Source organism: Nicotiana attenuata, unplaced genomic scaffold (assembly GCF_001879085.1).
Source record: "Nicotiana attenuata strain UT unplaced genomic scaffold, NIATTr2, whole genome shotgun sequence".
Lineage (NCBI taxonomy): Eukaryota > Viridiplantae > Streptophyta > Magnoliopsida > Solanales > Solanaceae > Nicotiana > Nicotiana attenuata.
The window spans coordinates 246,996-261,389 of record NW_017670979.1 but is presented as its reverse complement, the minus strand read 5'-3'; the positions used below and the strand labels follow the sequence as shown (position 1 = coordinate 261,389).

The 14,394-nt window shown below is 41.4% G+C and overlaps 1 pseudogene; it reads left to right on the top strand.

Annotated features, from left to right (window-relative positions):
• The window catches only part of LOC109244991, a 36,580-nt pseudogene extending 23,807 nt beyond the window's left edge, over positions 1 to 12,773 (top strand).
• The last annotated feature ends 1,621 nt before the right edge of the window (positions 12,774 to 14,394 follow it).

Here is a 14,394-nt window from a genome sequence, read left to right as displayed (position 1 = left end):
AATTTTTCTTCTTGCTGGAGGTGTTGTGTCTTGGAGAAGTGTCAAGCAGACCATTGTTGCAACATCCACAATGGAAGCTGAATTTAAAGCATGTTATGAAGCTACATCGCAGGCGTTATGGTTGAAAAACTTTGTTTCTGGCCTTTGTATTATCGATTCCATTTCAAGGCAATTAAGAATCTTATGTGACAATTCAGCTACAGTGTTCTTCTCTAAGAACAATAAAAGTGATAGCCGAAGCAAGCACATCGACATATATAAAGTGCTTGATGGTTAGAGACTATGTGAAGAAGCAAGATGTAAATTTTGAGCATATTAGTACTACCTTGATGATTGCTGATCCTACGACTAAAGGTCTGCCCTCTAATATTTTCAAGGATCATGTAACTCATATGGGGCTTAGTAGCTCAATTAAGTCTTGATTTGCTCTCTAACAGTTTGTCTAGACATTATGTTTATTCTGATATATATGACAGTGCAACTTTTAGTTTTTCATGTATTATTTGTGATCATTGGATCAATAAAGTTGGACTCTGAATGACATATATTAAGTTCATTCATAAAGTGGTTAGACACTTTGTTAGAATGTATTGTGCATCGTAATACACGGAAGGAAGTGTTTGTTTAAAAGCATGACCGCAATGATTCGTGTAATAATAAATTCTAGTTAAAGTGATTGTTGCATATCTTTTAGTTGAGTGATAAAGTCTATGGCCATATTATATATTTATCGCTTATAAAGGATTATCTGATTTTAATATGCGGGTCAAGTGGGAGAATGTTAGAAATTTACCGTCTCTTCTAGAGGCTTCTAGTGTGACCCACATATAAGGTAATAAATTATTTACCTTATCTCCCAAAGGAAATAATATATCAGATAATATTTTGTAATTATGCATATATGGTAGTTTCTTTGATGGAAAGAAACAATTTTCATTAGGAGTCCCTAGGGCAATTATAATTTATGGAGAAGTCCATAGGGCTAAAGTGTTTGCCTAAGAGTCCCTAGCCTACCTATAAATACGCATGTGACTCCATCAGTCTGGCATCCTATGATAGGCACGGGCTAGAAGGCTCTCTAGATATTCCTGTCAAGTTTTTCGAAGGCGATTCTACAATACTTGAACGACTACGGCTGAAGGTACGTTCCTTGATTAATTTCCGCTGCGTTGGCTCTGTATATGTATTAGAATTTCAACACTTTGTCCTTCATTTAATTTTTGGTTTAAATATTACCTTGCAAAAGTATTATATTTTCCCTTGACCTATGATGGAGTTTAAAATTAGTCTAAATTTAAACCATAGTCAAAAGTCTAGGGGTAAATTTAGATATTTTTTCTCGAAAAATTTGGATATGTGAAATCTACCTTTCACAATGGAGCACCATATTGACAGAGCAAATACAAGAGACATGCTAACATGAAGGGCATAATGGATTAAAATGGTAATCGAATGTAAAATTAAACAATTCCGAATAGTACAAATATAAATTTAAACCTTTTTTCCTTTTAAAACTTATGCTTTTGGTTAATTAACTTTGGATGAATTTGCCATGACAAAGCAGACATTAAATGCAAATGACATAACAAATATCTCCTGTAATTTGCCACACCATACAATCATGCATATTCCGTAACAGAAAAGATAAAATAAGCTAACATTTCAATTTCCGAGATATATATTATGTAAAATAAATTGGCTCAAGATTGGTTTTAGTTTATTACTAGTTGAGATTTATTTATACTTTAGATATTTGTTTGCTTTATTCATTTGTATTACATGAGGAACGTACTCACTGAATATCAATGTATCTCGCTACTCTCTTTATATATATATATATATATATATATATATATATATATTCAAAATCGGGTCTGTTGAAGAAGATTTCGAGTTGAGAGATGAAAGTAGAAATTGGAAGGAAACTATCTATCTTTGGAGAGGAAGGTAGGTATCTTCAGAGCGTCAAGAAGCAGCTTTGTGCTATTCCCCTCATTTCTTCTGAGATTCGTAACTTGGTGAAGGTTTTCTTTTTTTCGGTTGCATTTTTCTTTCTCTGTTATGTCTGTGTCAAAATTAAATTTTGATTTTCAGAGAGTTTTAAGAAACTATTTTGCTGAAACTTAATTTTTATAGGCAATATTTTGTGTATATTGCCTTTTCAAATCTGGTAATGATGTATAATTGAACAGAGAAGTTGCATTTCTCTGAACATTCTTTGAAAGTTCTGCTCGCAAACTTAATGTTTAATTTTTTATTTAGATGAGCAGATTAAATTTTATATAAAATANTATATATATATATATATATATATATATATCACATACTAGTTAACAAGTGAAATTGTTTCTTCTAAATACTCAAGTCAACACTTCTAAAGTCATTTTGTTCTCAAAATATGTATGTTCAAGAAGTTTAACATTTTTTAAGTTTACAATTTAAATTTACGATCGTTTTGGAATTTAGACAGATCTTTTTTGATTCTCGTACTGTACAACAAGAGTGGAGTATTTAGTTACCTTGGGAAAGTTTTGTCAAAATTTGATGAAGTAAATAGCAAGAAAAAGGGTTTTGGAAAGCCGCTGTTGAAGAGGTTTAGGATACGAAATTTTTAGTTTTATGTTCTCACAAGGGCTCCCTAATTAATTACTTGGCGAGTAATTAACCCATTATGGAAATAAAATAAAATGAATGCGTATTCTATATATTAAGAGGTGAAAACAACCGACTATGGAACTTTCTAAAATACTTTAGGGCATGCATTATATAAGCAAGATCAAGTCTCTAACGAATTAAGTAGCTAGAGAAGTCATCGTCTACTTTTGTTAATCGTGTTAGGGTTACGTACTAAAGAGAAAGAAGTTAGTCACAGAACTAAAGCCTGGATTCTATTGTCACTGCTAGGGTTAAGAATACATTTAGATAGATAGAGAAGGAAAAGTCATCAAAGTATACGTAATTCGGTGCTTCGGAGAAGATGTAAGCGCCGTAAACGGTAAACACACTTATAACCTCTTGCTTGAATATGCTGTCGGTGGCACTTTGCATGATTTAGTTGATATCTACTCTAAGTCTAAGATAACGCTCGAAGAATCGGTGGTCGCATACTATGCTTTTCAGCTTTTAACAGGGATTTCTTATTTTCATCACAAAGGTTTTATTTACTGAGATCTGAAATATGTACTTGTTTTTCCTACTATTGATCACGAATATGATAGTATTGTGGATGTGCGCCTCAAGTTGGCCGATTTTGGATTGTCTTTGAGGGCGGTAGAAAACGAAACGCATACATATTGGGATAGAGGCTCAAAGAAGTGTGGTCATAATAATAGAGGGACACTGCTTTATGCGTCCCCAGAATCTGTAGCTTGTGAGATTCATTGTAAAGCTGTTGATATTTGGGCAATTGGTTGCACAGTTTTAGAGATGATCACAAGGAGGCGGTTATCGTCATGTTGTGAAGGTATTGGTGATTTGGACTTTGAGATTACACATGAAGAACCTGTGATTCCGAGTAACGTTTCTAATATATGCAAAGACTTTCTGGCCAAGTGTTTTGAAAGGGATCATAGTTAGAGATGGATTGCAGATATGCTACTCAGTCAGCCATTCATCAAGAGTGCTACATCTAGTAAATATCACCCAGAAGATCGTGGGCTGATCAGTAATAAGGTTATTCTTAACCCTTTTAGTCATGGCCGCAAAAGTTGGGTTTCTAAGCAGCACTTGTTTTCAATGCTTTCATGTGCCTTGAAGTGATAACTTCATATCAGGATCTGCTATTTTTCCATCAGAGAATGCACAATCTAGTCTTCTCTCTCCCCGCTAGCTATCTCTCTCTTCTGCCTCCTGATTTCCGGCGCCGGCGACCTAGGTAAGTCACACTCTCTCTCCCCGATCTTCCCCCACCTTCCTCTCTCCTCTCACCCCCCTCCTCTCTCTCCCCTCCCCCCTTCTCTCTCTTTTCTCCACCCCTTCTCTCTCTTTTATTTTTTCTGTTCAGCGCCGGAGTGTTTTGGCCGGCGACCGCCTCCCCACCCCCTTCTCCCTTCTTCTCTCCTATCCCCATAAACCCGTCTCCCTTCTCCTGTTGTGCGCTTTCCCCAACCCAACCCTTCTTGAGCCCAAAATTTCAGCTCCGAAACCTAGCAGCGACGCCGGCGACCTCTGTCCGGCCACCCTCCCCCTCCCCTGTTGTCCCACCGTTTTCGAATCTGCCCAGGTCCACGCCTGGGACAGCCCCCCTATTGGTTTCGTGGTGTTTGTGTGTAATTTTTCAGGGAACTAGTTGCGGCTGCCGAGGTGAGCGTGGGGCGTACGGGTGAGTAGAGCGGAGCAGCTCCGGCTAGTGTGTGCAAAGGTTGGTGGGAGTTGGAAGGACGCACGTCACATTTCTGTGACCTCAAGTCATATTCCCAGGTTCTTCCCATCGGGAGTTGGTACCTCCCGCTTTCTTGTCTCTTTCTTTATGTAAGTTAATTGTGGCTATTTAGTTAGCATCACTTTAAGCATATTATTAAAATACTTGTAGTTGCTACCGGTTACTTTCTAGTTTGGGTCTGTGTTTGTATTTTTCGGAGTTTGCCGTAGGTATTGTGGCAGTGGTCAGGGATGGTAGAGTAAGGTCATGTCCTCGAGGGGTCCCGGGGGTGAGTAGGGGGTGGGGAGGGGTCAGTGGATGGGACGAGAGGTAAGGAGGGTAAGGGGAAATAGGGAGCTTGTAGATTGAGGATCGGGTTGTGGAACATAGGCACGCTGACGGGTAAGTCTATTGAGTTGGCAAAGATTCTCCAGAAGAGAAAGGTTAATGTAGCGTGTGTCCAGGAGACTAGGTGGGCAGGGTCGAAGGCGAGGAATGCGGACGGGTATAAGTTGTGGTACTCTAGAGTCGTGAGGGGTAAGAATGGAGTGGGTATCTTGGTGGATAAGGACCTTAGAGAGTCTGTGGTTGAGGTTAGACGAGTGAATGATAGGCTAATGTTTATTAAGTTGGTGATTGGTGAGTGCACCCTCACTGTAGTGAGCGCGTATGCGCCGCAAGCGGGCTTGGATGAGGAGGTTAAGAGGCGCTTTTGATAGGGTTTGGATGAGATTCTGCGTAGTATTCCACCTACTGAAAGGTTATTTATTGGAGAGGATTTTAATGGCCATATTGGGTCGGCTGCTGGTAGTTATAGCGAGGTGCATGGTGGCTTTGGCCTTGGGGATAGGAACGGAGGAGGCACTTCGCTGTTAGACTTCGCTAAAGCTTTCGAGCTGGTGATTGCGAACTCGAGTTTTCCCAGGAGGGAGGAGCATCTGGTTACTTTCCAAAGTTCGGCGCTGAAGACTCAGATTGATTACCTTCTCCTCAGAAGGTGTGATAGAGGGTTGTGCAAGGATTGCAAGGTTATCCCGGGAGAGACCCTCGCGACTCAGCATAGGCTCTTAGTGATGGACATGTGCATTAGGATGAAGAGGAAAAAGAGGCATGCTCGTGGACGATCAAGGATTAGATGGGGTGCTTTAACCAAGGATAAAGCTCACGAGTTGGAGGGGAGGTTATCCACTATGGGAGCTTGGAGGAGTAGTAGAGACACGAGCACTATCTGGTCAATGACGGCGAGCTGTGTGAGGAAGGCGGCGAGGGAGGTGCTAGGTATATCAAAGGGTTTTTCTAGCAGGCACCAAGGCAACTGGTGGTGGAATGACGTAGTCCAAGGTAAAGTGGTGGCGAAGAAGGTAGCGTACGCGAAGTTGGCAGGGAGCACTAGCGAAGAGGAGAGGAGAGCGAATAGATAGAGGTACAAAGTGGCTAGGAAGGAGGCAAGCTGGCGGTCACGGAGGCTAAGAATGCAGCGTTTAGCCGTCTATACGAGGAATTGGGGGAGAAAGGCGAAGCTGGTTCGGCTAGCTAAAGCGAGGGAGAGGAAGGCCCGGGATCTGGACCAAGTAAGGTGCATCAAAGACGAGGATGGTAGAGTATTGACGGGGGAGTCCCAGATTAAGCAGAGATGGCAGACGTACTTCTACGGTCTTCTAAACGAGGAGGGCGACCGGGATATAGTGCTAGGGGACTTGGGGCATTCGGAGAGTTTTCGAGATTTTAGGTATTGCAGGCGCATTAAGGTGGAGGAGGTCGTGGGGGCTTTGCGTAAGATGAGTAGGGGTAGAGCGACCGGGCCAGATGAAATCCCGATGGAGTTTTGGAAGTGTATGGGTAGAGCAGGATTGGAATGGCTGACTGGGTTGTTCAATGTAATTTTTTGGACGAAGAGGATGCCAGATGAGTGGAGGTCGAGTACAATGGTACCGTTGTACAAGAACAAAGGTGATATCCAGTGTTGTAATAATTATAGGGGTATCAAGTTACTTAGCCATACCATGAAAGTCTGGGAGAGGGTGGTGGAGGTAAGGGTAAGGAAGACGACGTCTATTTCCGACAATCAGTTTGGGTTCATGCCGGGTCGCTCCACTACGGAAGCTATCCACCTTATTAGGAGGTTGGTAGAACAATACAGGGATAAGAAGAAGGATCTGCACATGGTGTTTATTGACTTGGAGAAAGCGTACGACAAGGTTCCTAGGGAGGTGCTCTGTAGATGTCTTGAGGCGAAGGGCGTGACGGTAGCCTACATAAGAGCAATCAAGGACATGTATGATGGAGCTAAGACTAAGGTTAGGACTGTGGGAGGCGACTCGGAGCATTTTCCGGTTGTTATGGGATTACACCAAGGCTATGCGCTTAGCCCGTTCCTATTCGCCTTAGTGATGGATGCACTGACACACCATATTCAAGGGGATGTGCCATGGTGTATGTTATTTGCTAATGACATAGTTCTAATTGATGAGACGAGGGCTAATGTTAACGAGAGATTGGAGGTTTGGAGACAGACCCTCGAGTCTAAGGGTTTCAAATTGAGCAGGTCTAAGACAGAGTACCTGGAGTGCAAGTTTAGCGCTGAGTCGAGGGAAGTAGGCAGGGACGTGAGACTTGGACCGCAGGTCATCCCGGAGAGAGATAGCTTCAAGTACCTTGGGTCGATGATTCAGGGGGACGGAGAGATCGACGAGGACGTCACTCACCGTATAGGGGCGGGCTGGATGAAATGGAGGCTTGCATCTAGAGATCTGTGCGACAAGAAAGTGCCACTTCCACTCAAAGGTAAGTTCTATAGAGCCGTGGTTAGACCGCCCATGTTGTATGGGGCAGAGTGTTGGCCGGTTAAGAACTCCCATTTCCAGAGGATGAAGGTAGCAGAAATGAGGATGCTGAGGTGGATGTGCGGGCACACTAGGATAGACAAGATTAGGAATAAAAATATTCGAAAGAAGGTGGGTGTGGCCCCTGTGGATGACAAGATGCGGGAAGCAAGGCTCAGGTGGTTTGGGCACGTGCAGAGGAGAAGCCTAGATGCGCCGGTAAGGAGGTGTGAGCGGTTGGCCGTGGTGGGTACGAGAAGAGGTAGAGGGAGGCCTAAGAGTTATTGGGGGGAGGTGATCAGGCAGGACATGGTACGACTGTGAATTTTCGAGGACATGGCCCTTGATAGGAAGGTCTGGAGGTCAAGAATTAGGATTGTAGGTAAGGGGGTAGTAGAACTTTCCTTACTTCATTCCGGGGGTGAGGCGGGGTTGGATTAGGGTTGATCTTAGATAGCTTGCAGTTTATGCTGAATACACTCTGTACTTGTTGTTTATCTTAGCCCTGGGCGTTAGATACTGGTTACTGTTATTGCATGTCTTTCATCTTTTGGTTGTTATGCTTTCGTTACTATTACGGTTTATACTGGAGTTACTAATGAGTTGTTTCTTTTTTCGTTTTTCTGAGTCGAGGATCTATCGGACAACCTCTCTGCCCTATCGGGTAGGGTTAAGGTCTGCGTACACATTACCCTCCCCAGACCACACCTGGTGGGATTTTACTGGGTAGTTGTTGTTGTTGTTGTTGTAGAATGCACAATCTAGTAAGCTAGCATGCAACTGATCAGTTTAATTTCTCTTTGATGTAAAAGAACTAAGCGGCGCTCGATTAGTAATATGTTTGCTTGCCTTTTCATACCTTTCGCAAGAAAAGACTTCTTGCTATAGCTAGTTATGGGACACTCAGCATAGAGTAGTTGGCTTTTCTTTGTTGACATAAATATTTGTCAACATAGTTTTGTTGTTGATACTCATTAAAGCAATTAATGGTGAATTATTTTTGATTTAATAATAATGTAATCCTATGTTATTTGAACCACCACTTGCAGAAGCTATAAATTAAACTTCTTTTAAATTTTTGTTTTAAAAAAAATTCTTCAGATTCAGTTGTAATTCATTGTTAATTAGCATCTTATTGGTACAGATTACTATATATTAGAGTTAGAGTTAGGTGTACGAACATGGCTATAATAAATTGTACTATGTGCTGATGAGAGGAGCAAGACTATTTTAGTTATTTTGTAAAAGGTTATTCTTAGTCACTTTGTAATAAAACACGTGCGCCTTTTTCTAGAAGTAGTTCTGCATCCGTAAAGCACGTATTTTTCCATTTTATGTAAACACTAGACTTTTCTATGCCCGTGCCTAGCACGTGCCCAACAATTTGACCTAGACTGTATTAGCATTAGTTATTTTTACCTGCAAATATACATAGAATAAAAGTCACTTCATTTATAATTAAAAAAAAGTCATTTCATAAATTCAGTTATCTAGTTTGGAGCAAAATAGAAAAATAGATTTGTTATGAATTGAAAAATGAATCAACTTTGTCAACTTTCATAGAAACAATGGGAGCAAATGGAAAGCTTCGAGCATATATATATAATATTTAAAATTTATGTGGAACATATAATATTTTCTTTTTTGAAACATTACAAATCACTGCCAAACTATACCACATGGCCAAGCTTCGAACCAACTTCATGTTGCCTTTCCTTTTAAGAGTTTTGTAGGTTTTTTCCTTTTCCTCATCCTTTTGGATGCAATTGTATCATAAAAGAGCAAGCTTCAGAGCAATGTTTAATTGTCAAATTATATCAACCGATATAGTCATATAGATGATAACTTATATACGACTTTGAGTTACAAATGATCCGAAGGTGGAAAAATCTTACCGTTTCTGGATGCTATGAAGTAACTCAAGAAGCGCAAAAGTTACAGACATCCTGCAACTTCCAAGAAAGCTAATAGGTGTAAACATTTCACATCTGTGTTTAATCATCTATATTGCAGATACAGTATCTTCAAAACATCAGTTGTTTCTTTCCTTATTGAAACATTTGAGAAATTATTTCCATATTCTGTTTATCCATTAAGACATTAGAAATCTATAACTTCCTTGATATGTCTTGGTATAAGGCCTTGCTACCATTTCAGCATATTCAAAATTTTATCAAAATATAATACTTTTGCATATTGCAGGTTAGGATGTTGAATCAAAGCTTTGTTACTATCCAATCAACCAAGAGTAATAAAAAACTTACATGTAAGAGCCCTCTACTTCTCTTAATTACTGATCTAGTGGCAACAAGTTGCGATTGTACAACATAATAGATGTTGTCTGCTGACATTAGTAAAAAATTCAAACAGAGAATGATCAAGGTGTCGTAGTGTCCCTACTGCTTCCTATCATAAGATTGATCCGATAAAACCTGATTTTACAAGCGTGAATCCTGAAATCTTAACATCAAAACTTCTATGATTAGGATGTATTGGTTTTATGTCATGCTGTATTATAATTGATTTGATGACCAACCATACCTTTAGCAGCATCATTGTCTATCATTGTTCTGTGCTTCAAGATTACACTTGCTTATCCCTTCCTACAACATGTATTATTCGCAATATAAAATCCCACAACTCGATACTAAATGATAAAAGTGATGCTTGGAACTTAGTTAAAAAAAGAGATATCTGGACATACTCATAACCCATAATATTTCTTTGAAGAGTACAGTGATAATGATACCGGACCATCTCATCATTTCATTCATTCATTAACTGAATGCATCTTTCCTTTTCCAGGAATCTGCATATAATCTGTATATACACAGGAAGGAATTTGTGACGACCCGGCCGGTCGTCTCATGAGTTACCGCTCCGTTTCCCCCATATCTGCTTCTATTTGCTTTAATTATCGGTTTTATATTTGATCGGGTTGGTTGGCTCGGGTTCGAAAATGGTTTTGAGAAGGTTTGAGGCACTTAGTCTCTTTTAAGAAAGCTTAAGTTGGAAATGTCAACCGGATGTTGACTTATGTGTTAGAGGGCTCGGATGTGAGTTCCGATGGTTCAGATAGTTTCAGGAGATGATTTGGGACTTAGGAGCGTGATTGAAATGTGTTTTGGAGGTCCGGAGTAGATTTAGGCTTGAATTGACGAAATTGAGTTTTTGGCGTTTTCCGGTTGGTAGGTGAGATTTTGATATAGGAGTCGGAATGGAATTCCGGAAGTTGCAGTAGCTTCATTATGTCATTTGGGATGTGTGTGCAAAATTTCAGGTCGTTTGGACATGGTTTGGTTGGGTTTTCGGTCAAAAGCGGAATGCGGAAGAATTTAGAACCTTAGGCTTGAATTCGATGAGTTTGGTGATTTTGATGTTGTTTGAGGTGTTTTGAAGATTGGTACAACTTTGAATGAGGTTATGGGATATGTTTGTGCTTTTGGTTGATGTCCCGAGGGCCTCTGGGTGATTTCGGATGGTTGACGCGGAGTTTGAGGAATTTTTGCAGCTGCAGATTTTGCTGCTTCTGGTATTTCCGCACCTGCGAATTGGGGACCGCAGGTGCGGCGCCGCATATGCGAAAGAGGGGCCGCAGAAGCGGCTAGAGGTGCGTTTGGCTGGGACCGCAGAAGAGGTTGTGTGGCCGCATCTGCGAAGGCGCAGGTGCGGAGAGCCCATCGCAAATGCGGAAAGGGCAGGTTAAGTGAAGAACCGCAGAAGCGGTTCATTGGCCGCAAATGCGGTATCGCAGAAGCGGTAATTGGACCACAGATGCGGAAATGTCCGGACAGAAAAATAAATTAGTTCCTTCGCGATTTTCAGAAGGTTTTCTCATTTTTTAACACGAATTTTGGAGCTTTGGGCGATTTTGAAGAGAGAAATCAAGGAGACATCATTGAGGTAAGGTTTGGGATTATGAAAACTAGTTTTTATGGTGTTAATGCATGGATTAGAGCTGTAATTAAAGGTAAAGTTGAGAAAGTAGGGCTTAGAAACCTAGGCCTTTGGTTGAGGTTTTGGAAGACCATTTGTGGTCGGATTTTGGAACTTTTTATATGTATGAACTTGTGGGGAGATAAGGAATCTAATGATGTTAATTTCATCGAATTCCGAGACATGGGCCCGGGGGTCGGGTTTTGGTAATTTCGGATTTTGTGATGCTTTTCGATTATTTTCGAGTAGGCTTCGTCCCTTTAGCATAAATTAATGGTTACATTTTGATTTTGGTAGATTCGGAGCATCCGGAGATCGATTGGAAGGGCAAGGGCATTGCAAGCTAGATTTCGGGCCGGATTGAGGTGAGTAATGATTTTAAATACTGTCCTGAGGGTATGAAACCCCGGAAATTCACAGCGTTCGGCCATGTTGAGGTAGGACACACGCTAGATGACGTTGCACCGTTGGGGATTGTGACTTAGTCCATCCCGAATGACTATTTTGCTGCATATTTGACAGTTAATTCTTTGATATTATTATATTTTGGGCTAAACGCCATATGTGGGCTTCGTGCCTACTGTTTGAACCCTTAGGGGATTTTAAATGATATTTTCCTCACTGTTTGATTTCAAACTTGTGCTCAGTCATGCTATATTTTTACTATTTTCAAAACTCAGCTATGTTATTCTGTTTTAAACACATTAAATGATATTTTTAAAGATATTTTGAGCTGAGCTTCATTACTGATGCCCGAGGGGCTTATAAGATTCAGACTGAGTAAGGCCGAGGGCCTGTATTGTGAGGATACTTTTGGGTCGGGCTGCACGCCGCAACAGTGATATATTGATTATGATAATGTAATGACCCGACCGATCGTTTTGAGCTTTTGCACCTTGATCGCCAGTTCTCAGGCATGACTTGCCCCGTGTGATGTATTATGACTTATGTAAATCGCTGGTTTTGGTTTTCAGAGTAATCGAAGTGAATTTGGAAGAACAGTTCTCAGTTTGAAGCTTGAAATTTGAAAGGTTTGACCAAGAGTTGACTTGTTTGTATTTGATCTCGGATTAGAATTTTTATTGTTTGGTTAGCTCCGTTAGGTGATTTGGGACTTAGGAGCATGATCGTAATGCATTTTGGAGGTCCGTGGAAGGTTTAGGCTTGAAATGGCGAAATTGAAATTTCGGCATTTTAGGGTTGATAGGTGAGATTTTGATATAGAGGTCGGAATGAAATTCCGGAAATTGCAGTAGCTCCATTGTGTCAATTATGACGTGTGTGCACAATTCCAGGTCATTCGGACGTGGTTTGGTTGGATTTTTGATCAAAAATGTAATTTGGAAGTTCTTGAAATCCTTAGGCTTGATTCCGATGAGATTCGGTGTATTAATGATTTTTTTGAGCGTGCCGAAGGTTGGAACAAGTTTGATTGATGTTATGGGATATGTTAGTGCCTTTGGTTGAGGTCCCGGAGGAGTCGGGTGAGTTTCGGGTGGTTAAACGGATCAAATTCGTATATTAAAAGTTGCAGATTCAGTTCTGTTGCAGGTTTTTCTTCGTCACGATCGCGTGAGGGGGCTCGCGATCGCGTAGAGTTATCTCAGGGGAGCATCCAGGTTCGCGTTCGCGTAGATAGGGCTGCGATCGCATAGCTTTATGTTTCTGTGTAGCGCGGTCGCGTGGTCTCATTTGCGATCGCGTAGTTGGAAGATTTTAGGCATCACGTTCGCGTGAGGATATACGCGATCGCGTAGAGGGAATTATAGGTTGTGCTTCGCAATCGCGATGGGTTTTCCGTGATCACGATTAAGTAAAAATGAGAGCTGGGCAGAATGTTTTAAAAGCTCATTTTCGCGAATTTGAGGCTAAGTTCCTCCATTGTTGGTCAATTTTGAAGCTTTTTGAAAAGGAATTAAGAGGGATTCAAGGAGAATTGCCTCGAGGTAAGATTTTTGAACTCAATACTCGATTCTTGTGTGAAATCCACCCAATTTATCATGGAATTAAGCCTAAAATTGAAGAACTAGGGCTTGGAAATTTGAAACCAAACATTTGGGATTTGAAGGGTCATTTGTGGATGGATTTTGATGTTCTTGGTATGTATGAACTCGTGGGGAGATAAGAAATCAGTTGATATGAAAATAATTGAATTTCGAGACGTGGGCCCGGGGGCCGGGTTTGAGCAAATTCGGGATTTTGATGTTAAATTGGATATTTTTGAGTGGGCTTCGTTTTAGCATATTTTAATGATTATGTACTGATTGTGGCTAGATTCGGAGCATCCGGAGGTTGTTTCGTGCGGGCTAAAGCTTCGCGGGCTAGAGTTTGGACCGGATCGAGGTAAGTAATGATTGTAAATACTGTCCTGAGGGTTTGAAACCCGGGATTACACATCGTTGTGTTACTTTGAGGTGACGCACACGCTAGATGACGAGCGTGGAGTTTTGCACCGTTGGGGATTGTTACTTGGTCCGTCCCGTATGACTGTTAAGTCGCGTACTTGATTTGAAAACCTTATGATATTCCATGTTCTAGAGACTTATATTATATTTTGGGATGTATGCCATGTTTGGGGCCTTGTGCCGACCTGTTGAGACCCTTAGGGGCATTTTTACTATTTTTCCTCACTCTATGTGTTTGATAGCATATCCTCAGCCATGTTTTACCTGTTTATTATTTAAAAATCTGGTTTTATCACTATATTTCTTAAAAACATGAAAACTGTTCGGGCTGAGTTCCCTGTTTTACTGATGGTCCGAGTGATCGTGAGTTGATGACTGAGATAGACCGAGGGTCTGATTGTGAGGTTGATGAGTGAGATAGACTGAGAGTCTGATGGTGAGGTTAATGACTGAGAGAGGCCGAGGGCCTGGCTGTGAGGATTATATACCTATGGATCGGGCTGCACGCTGCAGCGATACTTATATGGATCGGGCTGCACGCCCTGGCTGCACGCCCTGGCTGCATGCTGCAGCGATGTGTTTGATCGAGCTGCACGCCGCAGCTATATAGCGCTGGGCTGTAGGAGCCCCTCCGGAGTCTGCACACCCCCAGTGAGCGCAGTCGACTATATATATGGATTGGGCTGCACGCCGCAGCGTTATGTGGCTCGGGCTGCACGCCGCAGCGATCACTATATGGTACCTATTGAGTGTGAGCGTTGATTGGTAAGAGTTGGGTCACGAGTGACTGAGAGGCTAGCCCGAGCGGCGATAGATATATACATGCACATGAGTGATGTTTGCCTGAGGGGCCTGATTACGAACTTATTGA